At 37.7% G+C, this 17,765-nt stretch overlaps 1 protein-coding gene across 1 annotated transcript in view; it reads left to right on the top strand.

Moving 5' to 3' along the window:
* LOC132909885 (mannosyl-oligosaccharide 1,2-alpha-mannosidase IA) overlaps positions 1-17,765 on the top strand; it is a 689,092-nt gene that overhangs the window by 261,546 nt on the left and 409,781 nt on the right. The window lies entirely within an intron of this gene.

Here is a 17,765-nt window from a genome sequence, read left to right as displayed (position 1 = left end):
AGTTTAATTTCCCCACACGGAACGTGATGCGAAATGAGCATAATCTTCATGAATGCATAATATCTCGATATATACCATCCCTTCGATGGCTAGTTTGGAAAGCTTCTTTTTGTTTCTGTCTGTTCTGTCTTTGTATTACGGTGACAAAAATATTCTTTAAAATTCGTAGACTCCTGATTTTCAGATGAAACATAGATATTGTAATAGCGTAGTTCTGTATGAGAGAAAAATACATTGTTTTTTAACGTTCGTAAAAATATTTTACGTAAAGGATGCGTGTAGCGAATGTGTCCTGTATATCCGTTTTATGTATAATATTACCTTTTACACACACAAAAAAAAAGTAAATAAATAAATCGAAGAAATTTAAGGAAGGTAGCACACCATAAAAGTTCAAGCTTTATTTATTATTTGCTTCATTGTACCTTAACACTGTAAGGCGCCTTTTTACCCACTGCTTTTTAAACTTCCATCGTTGCATTATTCACGAAGTCTGCAAAAAAAGTACGATTAAAGTAGAAATACATTTAGCTTCAGATCGTATATGTTATGTGATTGTGTTATATAATTTAAACGTTATATTCTTAATGTGTAATCTAGTAAGAGCCTTCTGCACTGCCAAAAGTTTCCACTTTCCATATCAACTATCTAACTAATCAGTTGCTGATCTATATTATTAGTGGAAGAGAAATTGTTGATTCTTAATTCTATCAGCTTAACTAGAGCGTTCTGGTTGCAAGAAAAAAAAAGAAGAAAATAAAATAAATGAAGAAGTAGAAGTTAAGGAGACTAGAATTCAATATTTACCAGTTGAACGCATTTATTCCTTAAAAATGCATCATTTCTAGAATTATACGGGTTTCCATTAAAGATAAATAGTCTTTTCATACTAATGTTTATTCTAACACTTTTTTGTTTTCTTACTAGTTGTGCAGCGGCATAAAAACGCAACTGCTGCGTCAACGCCATCATTTACAGTTAGATGATTAAAATGCAATGTATGCGTCAGCAGCAGTGAATATTTTAAGTGAAAAATAAATATTATATTACCGATCATCGTATTACTTGCACAAGTTTATTTTTTAACAGGTTTGTGAGGAGAATAATAAAAACATTTTCGGATTTCAAAATATCTACACCAGGATCTATTTGTACCAAAAATTGTAAAACTCTATTGTTGATTTTAATCGACGATAATTATTACACGTTATAATTGTTGGTGCGACTAAAGTTTTAAATATCTGATCTCAGAATTTGATAAAATTATTAAGAACGCTGAATATATTTCTAGAATAGGAAAGAATCGATTTGATGCTCAAGAGTTTATTGTGCATAAAAGATATAACTTAGAAAACACGAAGCTGGCACCCCGCTGGGGGTAGCCACCCACATGCTATATTTATTTTATTTTATTTTTTTATTTACCAATGAGATATAACACTTTACCAAATGTCCTTCAGGACAAATTGTAAAAACCAAAATAAAATAAAATAAAAAAAAAAAAGGGTTTATTGTTACGCGAACAAGGCCGACCATAAAGTATGGTTGAAAGTGATATCCTGTAACCATGAAGTATTTCTGTCAAAAATAATTTTCGACTGATCATCCTTCTTTCCCTTGTTTCGATGATAATAAAGAGGGATTTAGGAGCTCACCGAGGGATCCATCCCTGCGTGGTGCTGGCAGCCACGATTTAGAGGCAAATTTGTCGGCGAAATGAAAATGTAACCTCATAACTCTGCCTCCTGTGTGCATCGCGTTATGCATAATCCAACCGCATCCACCAGTTTTTATATACTTCATAAACATTCCCCCGGATTTTCCTGTCGTCTCTCAATGTCATCATTCCGTCGCTCCTTTTAAACAGGGAACGACGACGTCTTGCTATCTGTCCATGGTAAAACCGCGTCTATTTGCATTACGCGTATGTTGGAAATGTCCAATTTTAAGTAAAAGTTCATATTGTTGTGTTACCGTGTAGTGTAATTTTGATATTCTTTACACTTTTTGATATAATTTTTGTGATCGTCTACGATCCGTTGCCATAATCCTCTTCATTGTTGTTCTATACCTTTTCTATGAATATTATCTGTATGTTGTAAGAATTTTAATTATCGTTAAATAATTAGTAACAATCAAACTATAATGCTTTTGTAATGTTAAATTTGTTAGATTGCCCATTCTCTCATTTATCTTTGAGAAAGAAAAGAGAGAAAAAACGAAATCTCAGAAGAAAAATTCCAATTGGATAATTTATATACAAAACGTACATAGCAATTTCGAAATGTGCGTTAGATCGCGGGATAAATCGCGTAGCTACCGTTTGCCGTATATTTCGCATGCGTTTAACACGTTTAAATTTTCAAAGTAGCAACGGAATATTCAAACGCACGTTCCGAAAGAAATTTTAATTCCCGCTGGACACCGAGGCTCGCCCCGAACGTAGTCTGCCCAATTTTATCACGTTACATTCGGCCGTTGTACACGGAGAGCGACGCGGGCAACGCAAACATTTTCCAAAATTCATTTCATCGCGTGGAATTATCGTCGCGAAACCGGACTCCACACCGCGAGAACAGCAAGTAAATTTGCTCGTTGTAAAATCGAGCCACCAGCTCCTCTCTTTCTCCAACCCTTTTCACTATGGCAAATGTTTCATAAAGCGCGGAATTTCGTATCATTGAATCCAACTAGTTTTATACGTGGTATGAAACAAATCATTTACAAAGGAAAAGATGGAAAGAAAAATACAGAAATAAAATGATGAGTGGAAGTATCGACATATACGTGTTTACATTAACTTGTGATAAATGGCAGTTACTTAAGCGTTGGCGTATTTTATTGCTTCAATGAGACGTTTCAATGTTCAATAACTTCCATCGAGTTTTTCCATCATACGCGAGATATGGAAAATATAGAATTTCTTTTTTTTCTGTAATATAAACATTTTCTTCCGCTTCGTTTTTAATTTCTATCTTTTTTTCTCATATTCTTCCTCTTTTCTCTTTTGGTCCTTTTTTCTTCACCGTCGTAAGTTAATCTTTGGCACGCGTAAAAGATATTTTAACTGAATATTCCTTAAGCTAGCCAATTTTCGAGTGTCTTCATATCTTTCTATAGAGAGTAAGACAAGAATCTTATCTTACCTTCATCTTATTTTGAAGAAATCTTACGTTGACGCGTATACGAAGCGTAATTCCGCTTAAGGAAACGTGTTCTTAAAATCTTCAAAACGCCATTGCTTCTGAAACGAACACGTTCACACATCGTCCGGAAGCATTTGAATTCCGTCTAATGAATTTTTTCGAAGCTCCGCTACTCGGCTGAGTTACATGGGTCGCCTTATATTTCAATATTCTGATCGTTACCATACACACTCTGGAACATGTATTATTCATCGAAAAGAAAGAAAGGAGAGGATTATGCGCGTTCGGCGTGGCTGCGTTGTCCATTAGGAAATTTATACGAACCAGAGGGTGGAAACGTTGATTAAATCTGGCTTTCTCCGGCCCAGGGAAGACCAAAGTCTCTCTGACGAAATTGAAGAAACGATCCTTCGTTTCATTGCGGGCGATCGCGACGAAATCAAGAGGAAAGAAAAAAGAAAAAGAAGAGATAGGGACTCGAAGTAAAAAAAAAAGGAAGGGGATTTTATCTGGATTCACACAGGCCTTGCCAATGGAAAAAGATATAATAGAATGGTAACAGTTCACACCCGAAAGGAAGGGATAAAGCCAAGGACCAGACTTACCTTCGAAACACAGGCAACGTTATCCCGCATCGAGATAAGACCTTCCTCCGCTGGATTGAATTAAATCTTCCTTCGTGCCAGCTCCTTAATTTAATCCTCCCCTCCCCCATGGTTTTATATAATTGACGCTATTCGTGGCCGGTGAAATTTTTAGATTGCTTCGTCCAGCTCTTTCGCACGGTTAGTCCCTTCTTGCCTGTCTCGCTTTTTGTATCTCTACCTCCGGCTATGCTCGAATATTGACACAATTAGATCTATACTCCGTATCTGAGCGAGGATTTTTTTTACTCGCTTTATCACGGATTGCGTTTGTTCGTGGCTTCGCCGTTTGAGCACCTCGTTCTGCTACGGTTACGGGCGCGAACGAATTTTTCGAAGCGTACGTTTTCGGAAAAAGGGAACAAAGCGAAAGGCGAAAGTTTTGTACGATTGGAACGTGGAAACGAAAAGGATAATGTTTTCCACCTTGTTGGATATATTTAAGTATATGTAACTGCATGTACGTTATGGGAAACTTGTTCAAAATATATACGTTTGAAGTTGTAGGTCTACAGCATTGAAATTATAATTGGTATTTATCAAATGCTTTCGCGGGCAACGTGAAATAGGAAAAATTGAATTTTTAGTAATTATGCGAATGCGCGATTTTTCCCAATTTTGTCTACTTCACCGTAGTCTTTCTTCGCAGAACGAGGGAACAACCTTTTAATTAAATAGATGGAGTCCAACAGATTTATCGAAACCTAACTTAACGTTCTCGGTAGATTTTGGACATCAATTTGAACACAAACATGTACAAACGCAACAAGAGTATTATACCTTTGTTCATTTTTCCGAGATAAGTCGAAATTCAAAGATTTGACAATCTTTTAATGACACAAGATGAACGTTAATTTTCGATCGACTCGGTGATAAAATAAATCTTGAAAAGAAAACACTCTCGCTAAACAGCGTAATTACGAAATTTGTCGGAAAATTGCTACATCGTCAACTGGTAGCAGACTACTTAACCAGAAAGTAAACTGAATAGTGGCAACTTCGAACGCCTCGAAGTGTTTTAAATTGTATAGGACGGTGGCAGCGCGGGGTTAGGCTAGTCTCGCGGAAAAACGTAGTTTAAGTTTACGAAAACCAGCGGAACGTTATTTCGAAACTCGATGCGAGTGTCGGGACGATGGCCCGGAGGAGCGCAGAAATTGCAAATTATTGCGGCTTCTAACGCCTCGAGGGTGCTGCTACGCGGAGAAAAATCGAAGAGCAGCGGGGGGGTGGAAGAAGGCTACGGTGGCTGGTATGAGGAGAAGACACAAAGCCCAGGAAATCCGACTGATTTTATCACCTTTCCGGGAGCTTAAACGGAGTTGATGCGGGAAACGACATTTTCGTTAGCGCGCAAAATAGAATTGATCTCGTCACCGAACAGAAACCTAGAAACCCGGCTACATTTCTCTGTTACGTGTTTGCCTTTCTCTTTTATTCTCTTCATAAGTTTGCCGCGTAGGAAACTACGTCTCGCGAAACGAAATTTTCCTCTTTTCAACCGTCGATAAATGGAAAAAGACGTTTAACCGTACGAGATATTTAGATGTTAGCAGATTTTATTTATGGAAAAATCAATATTTACCGGAAAAACGAGTAATCAATTATAACAAATGCTATTATAAGCCAGAAATATGAAATGTTTATTTTCGTTGAATTTCTGACTTTGATGTTACTCGAACGACCAAACTAAATTCGATTGAATGCAGCAATGAAACTTTAATCGTGAGTATTTCAAAGAGTGTCGTATCTGACTTTATAACGGAGCGTTTTTTAAAACCGTGATTGGTGTTCTTTTTGTTTATATTTTATATCGAGTTTAATTATGTAATTGATTTGGAGCTCTTGCATTCCACAAGCTAATATTTAATTATGTTCAAGTAAATATACGTTAACCACATATGTAATTAAGCTTCTATCTCGCGAAAAATTTAGTACTACTAATTGTTAATCAGCGTTTGTTAATCTCATTATCAATAGCGTCAATAATTCTTTCGATAAATATTTAGTTTGATACACAACATGATGTAACTTCCAGAAATAATTTTATCGTATCTTTGAATCGTTATTACTTATAGATACGATGTACCGACCTATTAATCGTTCCCTAGATATAATCCGGGTCAATTATCACCTTTTGTACGAGACCAGCAGGTGTTCTAATACTCACATACGAACGATGTACGTGTATACGTGCCGACATTATGGTTTAACGAAGCACCGTAGCGTGCGTAAAATTAGACGGAACAATTTCAGCGAGCCGACCGGTCGTCACGCGCTTAACGAAACTTTAAATCCCCGGCGCGAAAAGGAAACCTAGAAAATGCGAGCTTTATTGGCTGAAATCACGCGAGCAGAAGAACGACGACCAAAACGTGAACTGGGCCCTTCGAAGATCGATCGTAAAATCGCTGCGGTGAATTTCGCAGAACTGGAATCGACGTTCGCCGACCGATTGCCGGAAATATCGTAAAAGCCATGCCTGGCAAAAAAGAATATCAGCCAGAAACCTGCCGACCGTCATTTCGCCTTTCGTTTTCACCGTGAAATACGAACAAACGTGTACACGCCCTTTCATAAATATTACGTCACTTGCAAATTATTTATTACATATAGAATTATCTACGTCAAAATAGTTTTTTATATTCTTGAACAATCTTAAGTTAATAATATCAAAGTTATCGATGGCTGTACATTCGAGTAAATTAGTTGAAGTGTTCGTAGAATTGCATAAATATTAAGAAACGAGTAAGTCTTGACATTATCCACCCTAAGCGGATGTAACTCAATTTTATTAAAAGTCAACTTCGACTAGGACGTCTACTAAATGTTTGCGTAAATTTCTTAATCAATCGTGAATATCAAATATGAAACTATACGCTATAGCGAACATTCTTACTATTCTAAAACTTCCATACTTGCTATCTTCAATTTTCCACATTTTTCCATTCTTCCAAATCGCATCTAATATCTTCCCCCTCCACCATAAAACGAATCACGGAAAAACCTTTTAAACTGAACCCTTAAAACCATCCGTATTTCTTAAATGCCAACCTCCTAAAACCTACAACCGACTCATCCAACCACGAACGAACAACTTCATCAACAACTGTCCACGAAATCCACCTTTATACAGTACCATTTTGAACGCTTGGTACACGAGGTCGAAAACGTTTCCGTGAAAAGGTAGTAAAATGTACGTGGCGTTATCACGTTCGATAAATCAAAGGGTTCGCGAATCGGTTGGAAAGCACGGAAATTTATCACCGATATATCCGAGACTCGCGAGAGAAATGCGTAAACCGGTTGATCGGCGAGGCTTTTCGTCTCCAACCATCGCCAACCCTCTACCGGAATCCCAAGTATAAACCTTGCAACGTGTTACGTACGTTTGCACGCCTTAAGGCGTTTTCTCGCGATGTTTTACGAGCGGTCGTGTGTCATTGCTACTGTCGCCCGAGCCTTTTCCACATCGTGCCGATCCCAACGTGCACGCCCAACTGTGTCTGGGCTTTGCGATCGTCTCTCTCTCTTTGTGTCTATGGCTCGATTCATGGCTTACCGAAAGGGTTATGGATCAGTGCTATGGATCAGATACTTATACGTGGTTCCGTCGTGATATCGATCGCCTTAATCCGGCGCTTTGCTCAGAAATTTACACGCCAACTTTTCCGGTCTCATCCGGTAAGGGGATGACGAGATATGTCGCTACATAGATAGGGTGATATCACTTGGCCTTCTGTGTTTCTCGAAATTTAAGGTTGAAGCTGGAATGTTTCATGTTGGTTCTTTTCCTTTTTTTATTTGTTTTTAGAGAGTGTGGAGCTTGTTTCGGAGATGGAAGAAGAAGATTAATTGGTAAAATATGACAAATTAAGGACAATAGGGCAAGAATCAAATAGATTGCTTTGGAAGTTGTAGTATAGCTTTTTCTTGTATTAGTTGTACTTGAATTGATAATTGTAATGGCTCTTAAAGAGTAGAATGTGGATTTTACTTTAGCTGTATGTGAAGTAGAGGGAGAGAGGAGATTAATTAGTTAAATATGGTAAATTAATAAGTGAGAACCTTCTCTGAAAAATTAGAGAAAATGGTGGAGTATATTATGGTATCGAAAAAGTCCTTCGCTTTCCAGTTTTGAAATATCAGTTACGTTTGAATTGATAATTTTTATGACTCTTAAAGTGAAGGGTGTGGTTTTTATCGTGCGTATTATGCTCTAGAGCTTCTTGATACGTTCAAATTTGGTGGCAAAAACGAAACACTCCACGGCAGAAACGATGGAAGTTTCGACGAGTTCAAAGGGAGGGCTCTCTCCTGACTCTTTTCTCAATTAGAGAAAATAAAATGGCAGAGACTGAAAGCGTTTTCCTGTCACGTGTACTCGACTGCGAAATTCGCCAAGTGAGCAGTCTCAGTTTGCCGTTCAGCTTGTTTGTTTTTATCTTGACGAATCTGATTGCGAAGAAACTACCACGGATATGGCGTTTCTTCGTTCTGTTTCATCCCTCGTTTTTTCGACACCGTAATTGTTGCCACGCTCGATAGATTTTAATTATTATTTCGTCCTCGGAATTTTTCTCGCTGTCAAAATTAATTCGTTTTATGGCCAAGATACAGAACCATTATTTTTCAATATATAATTTTTATTACGTAATTTCGCAATTAAATTCAACACGTCGTCAAGTAAGCACGATCATTTCATATTTTATTGAATTTTAATAAATTCTGTAATTACGGAGAAACACTATCTTTTTGCAAGTTAATTTTTCTCGATAAAATGGTAAATATGTAGAGAACATGACTCGTTTAAAGCATCGACCAGCGAAACAAAATTACTTTAACGCGCTCTCCGTTCATTGGAAATAAACATTGTACTCGACCTAAGCTTCCTGCTGGTTAAAGCGAAGCGTTTTATTGGCTGGTATCAATGAAAGTTTTTTAAAAGTTTCTCCGTGGAAAAGAGAAACTTTCCGGCCCTGCTGTAACGTCGACGGTTCGTTGCGCGAATCTTTTAACGGGAAATTGATTACAGGCAAAGCATTTTTAATTCAACAGGATGAAAAGATGCGCAAAACTTCTCCTCAGGGAAACGAGACTTTGCTGAGAAATATTTTAGTATCGGTAGCGAAAAGGTTCTCAGTTTACAAACTGATGTATTTGATATTTTTGCAATTCATATTTAATACTAACCTTTCTATTTATAAATTAACATTTCGAAACATCAACAAATAACACAAAATACCGATATTTCAATTTGCTAAAATTTCTGGAAGAACGTTGCTCCAAGTAAACAAAGATTACTTCCTTAAACACGTGTAGCAATAACACTCGAAACTTAGTAGCCAATTCGAAGACAAGGTATAAGAATAGCCGCTTCAGGGATCGAGAGAGCAGAGAGTTGTTGACGTTTTGCTTAAAAACTGGCATGGCACGCGCAGATAGCGTGGCTACGTGTAAGGACACAGTTTTATCAACGATAAAAATGTATTACAGAATCTTATATGCAGGACCAGACTCTTGTCGAGAGAGATAAAGCCGAGCACGATGCCTCGTGGTACGTGCCTGATCTGTATGCCAAGAAGAATAACAACCGTCTCTTCTCCTTTTCCTTGTACAACCCCCTTCTTTCCACCATTTTCTACCGTGTTTCGTGGAAGCTTCCAATTTGGATAAAGCAGCGGTAATTTTCACGTGGAACGGTCTAAGCGTTTCCTTTCGTTGCTTCGTCGTCGAAGCTCCTTCAGGCTATGCTGAAATCTTCGGATTAATCGAGTTACTCCGATTCAAGCGACTAGGGAGAACAAGTCTTTTTAAACGCATTTATTAGTACACTATGAACGTTTACACAAATTTGTATTTTTGTAAATTTCATTACGGATATTTATTTATCCACTAAATATGGTAACAAATATAGTCTATAAATTAAAGCTAACTTGCTTAAGTACTGCACGCAGCAGTGAGAGAATATCTTGAGTCAAGTAAACGACATACGGTAAATTGACTAATTTGAGAGACCCTCTATGGTGGATAAACAAATTCTTGTGCAGTGTTAGGGTAGTTTTTAAAGATTCAAAATATGAAGGTTTTGTTTAATAATAATTGTTACGATGAAACGATAGCTTCTTTCGAAAGATCGCGAGTTAAATTATCGCGAATTTTGACCCGAAAGGGTGGCATAGGGTTGTGGTAGGATGACGGGGGTAAGAAATGTAAATTTAACCAAACCGATGATCGAAGTTCACGCGAAGTTGCGCTTCGAAACGCGGTGAAATTGTAAATTGACGTGGCGAAGTTCGGAATGGTTCATTTGGGAAAGGGGAACACGAGGTGAAGGGATGAGAGAAGGCAATGAAGCGGTGTTGGATCGATTGATTGGGCCGAGCCTCTTGTGTCTTGGCATGCAAATGCGATCCTTCAGCGTTTTGTCCGATATTAATTCCTTCATTTTGAAATTATTTAACAGCTACAATTTAATAGCTACAAACATCTGTCGTCGAGTTTTCCTCGCCATTATAGGGCAAATTTATAAAAATATTCTGACATTTAGAAACGTTTACAAATTAAACGAATCTCGTCTGTAATTCTTATGACCAACCTCTGATGAGAATGTATTTTATAATTCCAAGTACGTAGTCGTTTAACTACGATGGGAACGAGTCGAAATGTCGAAATTAAAATAGCAATTAACTCGTCTTTCACAGACGAAATTCTTGCAGAAAAAAGATTTTTGTAGTTTATACCTCAAGAGAGTTGATTATTCCACTTTTGCATTATAAAGTTCCATGAACATTTTCATAATACCAATAGAAATGAACCTTACTTTTATGAACCTTACAACATAACATAAATACAGTACGATACAAATATTTTTTTTTCAAAAAGAAAAAAAAATCGTATTAAATATAAGAAACAATACACAAGCTCTATATTTGTCTCATCTGGACAATCTCTTTTTATTCCAATCTTTATAACACTACGATAACAATACGGTTTAATCTTCGAAAGCAAATGAAAATGGAACGAGAAGATTTTTCTATCGAGGAATTTCTGCCCAGAATTGTTTAAAATTTTAATAAATTTCCTTATATGGACTACTTTCCTAACAAAAAACAAGAACGTACAACAACTGTCCTATCAAAACCGTATTTCATGCTCGCCATTCTCATTTCGATCACGATCAATCACCGAAAATCATTGGCCACGGTGTGAAACAGGTGAATTCGTAAATGGGAAATGCGCGCTGAAGGTAGAAAAGATACCTCGATCCCTCGAAGATATTCCCAGGTGCAATTCGAAGGTCGATTACCCAAGGATTACTGCAATTGCCAGAGAACGGCACTCCTATACTTCCGGGGGGCATTGATATTCAACTAGGAGCACGCCACGGTAATTTCCCGTGGCCTGAGAGTATCATATCCCCCCCCCCCCCCAGTGATGTTTCGCCAGCCCTTCTTAAACGTGGTTTGGTTCGACCAGCCGCCAAACTTACGACTCAGCAGTCGATTACTTTGAAGCAACGTGTTGCCATGCGGTTCCCCCAAGTTCCTCCTGCTACGGCTTCGAACGAGCGAGAAGAACTGCGTGAACGTGCGTACAAAATCGTTGAGTAATTGAAGGGGCCAAAGGAAGTAGTTCATCGAAGCGATCATTTGCAATTTTGGACACTTTCTTATCATCTTTCGTGGCTTTTTATCCTTTTGGATATTTTGTAGAACTGAATCCTCAGGCGGATTAACTTTACACGCTATGTATTTATATATATTATACTTGTTTACTAATATGTTTACACTTATGTATTCAGATATGTTATAGTTATTTAGAATCGAAGTACCATGACGAAAATGAAGAAGTACACGTGTATATGTATTCGTATGTAATCGCGCGTTTGATCGAATAAACGTAAACGTTAACATTAGCAGAGGTGACGGGGGCCAAAGGAAGTTCATCTCATTTGAAATTCCGAACACTTGCAGACGATCCTTCTTGATGAACAAGTAGATAGACAATAGACAAAGTGACTAACGGCATTCTAAATTCGTGAGAAATAGAATTTTATGCGAGAGAACCACTCGGAAATTAAGAGAATAGAATATCCTATTGGAAAATATCATCGATTATGTTTTATTTTCGTGACGAACATTAATAATCTTCCGAATCGTTAGTTAACGTTGTTAAGTTGTAGAATCCACATTTCGGATCAAGTTACTTACTTTGGACTTAATCAAATCTAGTTTCTTTATTAATCTTATAAATTTTATTTCGTATTTTGTATGCCAAAGTTTCACGTGCTATCAGCTGTAAAGTCTATCGATTATAATTAATATGTATCGTACGAAAGGTGGCATTGAAATTCAAATGAAATATTCTAAAAGTAAATCTATCTATCTATAACTGATTCCGATCGTCTATGACTCAACGTTATCAACTCGTGCTGAAACATCCAGCACCCCCCAACCTTGCACCCCAAATTTAATCCACTCCAATACATTCACACACTCTCCACCAATATCATTCGTTCCATCATCAATCAACCACCATAGGGAATCCACTCGAACCCTCCATTACTCCCGCTTTCGATTAACTCGAATCGCCGTTCCAAGGAAGACTCGGCTCGTGATTAAAGCATCCCCCGATTCATCGAATTCCTCGATACTTTCGCGGAATACGAACGCGCCGCGTGGAAAAACGAGCTGAAAATCCGCGAACGAGGCGAGCTCGAGTTGCGTTCGAGGTAGACAGTGATTTCGAGGCACGGGACGCTCGTTAATTCGGAATTCGACGCGGGTTCGCGACGGATCTCGAATCTCGGAGGCGGCGCGAGCCGAGAATTAAACCAAGCGCTCGATTCGAATCTCTCCTCTACCTTCGAGATCGTAGCTCGATAACTCTCATGCCTGGTCCGAGCTGGCGGAAGAAGCACGTGGCTGGCTTCGCGTTATAAGGAGGCCTCCTTCTTCGCGTATACATGGAAAGTTGCGCTTGCACGCGGGACGCATTCGTACGAGGAATTGCAGGACGAATCCTCATTTGGTAGTCGGCTGGCGTGCAAGACCGCCGGAGCCTGGTGCAACGGTATCTACGTGAGTCCGACGCGAGCAACTCGTTCCGCTTAATTCTCATCGCGAACGCCCACAACATCGTCGTCTTGATGAACTTTCCGCGGACTAATCGGTCGCGATTTCGAACAGACTTTTTCGCTGGGAATAAGAACAGGATAAATGGTAGAGCCTGGGAGAATTGTTGCCCGGAGAACATGGAATTAATTGGCTGGTAAATTGAGGAAAGTAGCTAGCGATGGAGAGCGTAAACGCGTAAACAGTCCCGAGTTCGAAGATTTTTTTGAAATGAGAATGGTAAAGGATAAATGCGAGGACATGGGAGAATTGTTGCCTGGGGGATCTGGGATTAATTGACTGGCAAATTGTGGAACGTAGCTGGTAGTCGCATGTGTTTCAGGTGTACAATGTTTATTGATGCGTGTTTTACATTAGGTTGTTGTAAACTTGACGAACTTTTCGCGAACAAGCTGGTCGCGATTTCAATTAGAAATTTCTTGGCCGAGAATGGTGGAAACAGGGTAAATGGGAAAGCGTGAGGGGATCAGACCACCTGGGATTAATTGACCGAGGAATTGTGAAAGGCGGCTAGCGGTTGGATATGTATTTAGTTAATAGCGTGGGTTTTGTTAGTGTGAAATTTGTGTAATTTACATAGGTTGGTTGCTAGAATTTGTTAAACGGTAGTCGATCTTAATTGGATTTTGGAGTTGGTATGAGAGTTTTTAGTATGTGGTATATATGTATTATAAATGATCTATAAAATGATAAAAATACTTGTTGAAAAACAAATTTTACATTTGGTAGTTACATCTACAAGGACGAAGCTCAGTTCAATCGAAATTGTCCAGTCGTCGTAAATAATGTCCCCTACAGTAACCAAAAATTAATTTCAACATTAAAAAGTGAAAACTCTAAAGCAGTTAGATAAAGAGAACGCAAGCGATGAAAAGTTAAAACTCGATTCCACTTAACAAAACGAAGTTTTGAAGAAGAAGAATGTGGCCACTAAGAGTCAAAAATATTCATATTGCTGAAACCATTCCACTTACAAACGCGAAGTCGATGCCTCGTTTAAAACGAATCGACAAAAACGATCCGGCTGGATGGAACAATAAAATTAGCAATTGTAATGGAGCATGTAATTCAGCAGGGAAGAGAACATCTCCTATCGCGTAATTAGCAATTCGTGTAGATCGATTGGAAGCTTGTATCGAGCGTGGGTACGAGGCTCGATCGAGAAAGAAAAGAATCGAACCTGATGCGACTCGTCTCGCTTCTGTTTTCAATGACGCCAGCTCACTGATAAAAGATGCGGCTCGTGAACCCGGCAGTCCATTTCCGGCGAGAGCTTCGTTTCCACGCGTGTAAGTACAAGGAACAGAGGCTAATCAATGCGTCATAGGCAGCTGCACTCGGACTGCGGACTTCTTTCCATGTCGATTCGATTCTTTAAGATTGCCCCGAAAGAAGAAAGGAATTCAGATGTCTCACCAGGAATTCAAATTCCTGCGCTGTGAAATTCACCAGAAATCGTGAAAGGAATTTTCTGCTCGTGGAAACACGCACTGGAATGGAGAACGAAGACGATCTTTACTTTGCTTCGTTTTTTCTTCCAGAAGATATTCATGATATTTAGAAATTTTAACACGTTCGTTATTTATGGTACCGCACATGTTCACTGTGGCTTTCACAGGTCCGGGCGTCGAAGTGCAATTTCCAAATGTTAAGAAAAAAGAGAAATTCCCAAGTTCTTGTTATATTTACTTACATTCTTTCAATACCAAAATTCTTTCTACGTGCTAAATTTCTCCAATATCTTTCGTCTTGAAATAAAATTATACGATTCGAAAGATTGGAATTACTTTCTATCTTCTAGAATATAAAAATTCGAATATAAAAATAGACGTCAGCTAGAGTTCCTTTTAGTGGAAAACTTATCGAGTCTACTGTTGATATTTGAAACATTCATTCTGAATTAATAACCAAAGCAGCGTAAAATCCAATAACGGTAAACTTACAAAAATATTAAAAGAAATTTTACGATCCCAACCCTAACTAATCCTCGAAACCTCAACAACAAAACAATTTCAGCATCATCCCTCGAACTCGTAAACCTTCGCCTCTCAATTCTTTCAAATTTCATACTAAATGACAATGTCACTCAAGAGGATACGATTGAAAGAAGATTCCCCCGTGTGCGATACAACGCGGCGATAAAACGGAAGGATTGGAGGGTTCGTTGAAAGGTCGTGTTGGTTCGAAGAAACGAAAACTGTAGAGTACGACGGGCACGCGCGTCTGTCGCGACGCTGGCTCATCCGTTTGTATGTGAAAGTGAGTTTACAAGGCGGCTTTGTCGCACGGCAGATAATCCAGCTATTGTCGACCGACTGATGTCCGCTATTCGACCAGTCGGTCGAATTGACTTCATTGTCGTTGCCTCCCTCCCTCTCCTCTTTGTAGTCGTGGGATGATTTTAAACGGGTTATAGCGTTGGTGACGCGAACAGAATGCACGGGATCCACGAAATGCCTCTCGATTCCACCTTCTGTTTGTCTCTTCGATGCCTTCGAATGGAGTGTTAGTTTCAACGAATTTATCCATGTGCTTTTCCTCCGATACGTTGTCGTTTTGCAGTTTCAGTATAATGGAAGAATTAATTGAACGATGGACTAAGTTGTGTTTGGTGAATTAAGGAGAATAGCGTTGACCATGAGATTAAGAGACCGTGAGAGATTGAGAATAAGTAAAATTGGGCAATTTGCCTAGTTTGTTTTTAGTTAATTAGTAAAAAGCTGACAATGATGTCAATGAACGTGCTAGTAAATTAAATTTAACGTGTTCAATAGATATATTGATGATAGCAGAGACGTTACTTTCTAAGATTTACTTTCGAGACGATTATTTGTATCATCTTCGTGTGGTAAAGAAATTTATGGAAAATATAAAATATATAGGTATTCCTTGAATAATAATAATGAAATGAAGAAATTTGCAAGAAATAAAGTTGATCGGTTTAACTTCTAAGTTCGATTACATAGTAAATATGGTCTTATCACTATACTGTCACATATTTAGTTTGACACGGAAACTTGAAAATGAGATTTCTAAAAGTAATTTCCTGTACATATCAGAAATTGAGCTGCGTTGTTATATCCTCTATATTTCCTATTTGTGAACTCAATTTGGTCATAAAACATCTACTTTCGTGTGATAAAGTATTAACCAAATATGAATAATCTGTACGTATATTTGCTTATAATGAAAATTATACATTTTGTTTATACATTTCTTTCGATTAATTATCAGTATATATATACATCATTTTATAATAGCACATTCAAAATAAATTATTTGCATGCAATTGTATTTTACTTTAGAATTGGGACCAACATTTTTACACAATTATAGTTTGCTTTCCTTTCACTGTGTGTCCACGTTATAAATCAAGAAATTAAGTTATCCAAAGTAAAGATCAACGTTACAACAAACCGAATCAATTTCTGTGTTTAAATCTTTCATTAAACAATTGTATGGCGAACGAATTGGAACCAGAAGATTAAATGAAAATCCAAGTCGACAAGTTGCAAATCCTGAAATCGTATCGAAAAAGATTTACGTGAAAATATTTGATACCCGAACCGTCTCAGATATCAAGTATCGATGATTCAACGTTGAATTGCCCGGAGCACGTGCGAATAGTTTATCAAATTGATTGATGATCTAGTAATGTCAGTAATCCGCGACACGCCGTTACGGAGATCGGTGATCGCTAGCATCGAAATCACCCGATTGTTTATGGTACTGCTGTATCCAGCAGACTTACGAGCCATTGAAAGAAGGAGCAATTTATAATTTTACACCTACGTGTCAGCGTTGCAACATTTAATCGGATGTTCAACTTCCTACACTTAAACGGTCCTCTGGTATTATATCACTCGACAAAGGATACATTCTTGATGATAGGTTTCATCGTTAAAGGAATTTAACACGTTCGTGAGCCACGTGCTTATCGTATTATCTGCAATGAATTTTTCAATCGAATCATTGATTATTTCCAGTGTATGTAAAATAAATGCACCAAGGGTGATTTAAATCGAAGAGTCTATGCAACGATGTTAGGTAATTTACGCAAGAATGTTAGGCGTAATTGGCGAATAAAAATATATATCGAAGATATTTGGCGATATTAAAGTATACGACTAAGATTCGATAAGATTAAAATAGAAGATATTTGAGGATATTTGCACATGGAAATTTAGGAAGGAGAATTGTGCAATCATATGATGGAAGGAATCTATATCTTCATCTATTGTTAAATGAAAATTGACTGATTGCAAGAAAATTATCTTGAATGTTTAATTTAATGTCATTTCATTGCTTTTAAGATCATTACTCCTTTAGATAATGGCTCACGTTGTGAGATATAATTCCACGTGACAATATCAGTAGAGAAAATAGGTGTTTCTTCTGTATGTTTTTTTTTTTTTTTTTATTTTATTCTGGTTATTTTACAATTTGTCCTTATGGACATTTGGTAAAGTGTTATATCTTTTTGGTGAAGAAAAAAATAAAAATAAAAAATAAATATAGCATGTGGGCGGCTACCCCCAGCGGGGTGCCAGCTTCGTTTTTTTTCTAAGTTATATCTTTTATGTCTTCTGTATGTGATGAAGAATATTCGGTTTAACTATGGGTCGAGTGTCTTTAGTTTAGAAATATTTCAACCAAAAGACAACCATAATCACGATGCTGATAACTATAATTTAATTGGGTACACTTTCTCTGTGATACGATTATAGATAGTACTCATTAGTAACTATGTAACTTGATAAATATATTCTGTTAGTAAAAATCGAAATCTGTTGAAGGAAAATGAAAGGTGATAGTATATTTTTCTTCTTTATGAACGT

This window comes from Bombus pascuorum, chromosome 8, assembly GCF_905332965.1.
Source record: "Bombus pascuorum chromosome 8, iyBomPasc1.1, whole genome shotgun sequence".
NCBI classification, from domain to species: domain Eukaryota; kingdom Metazoa; phylum Arthropoda; class Insecta; order Hymenoptera; family Apidae; genus Bombus; species Bombus pascuorum.
Note: the sequence above shows the minus strand (reverse complement) of the source record. Positions and strands in the feature narration are given on the sequence as shown.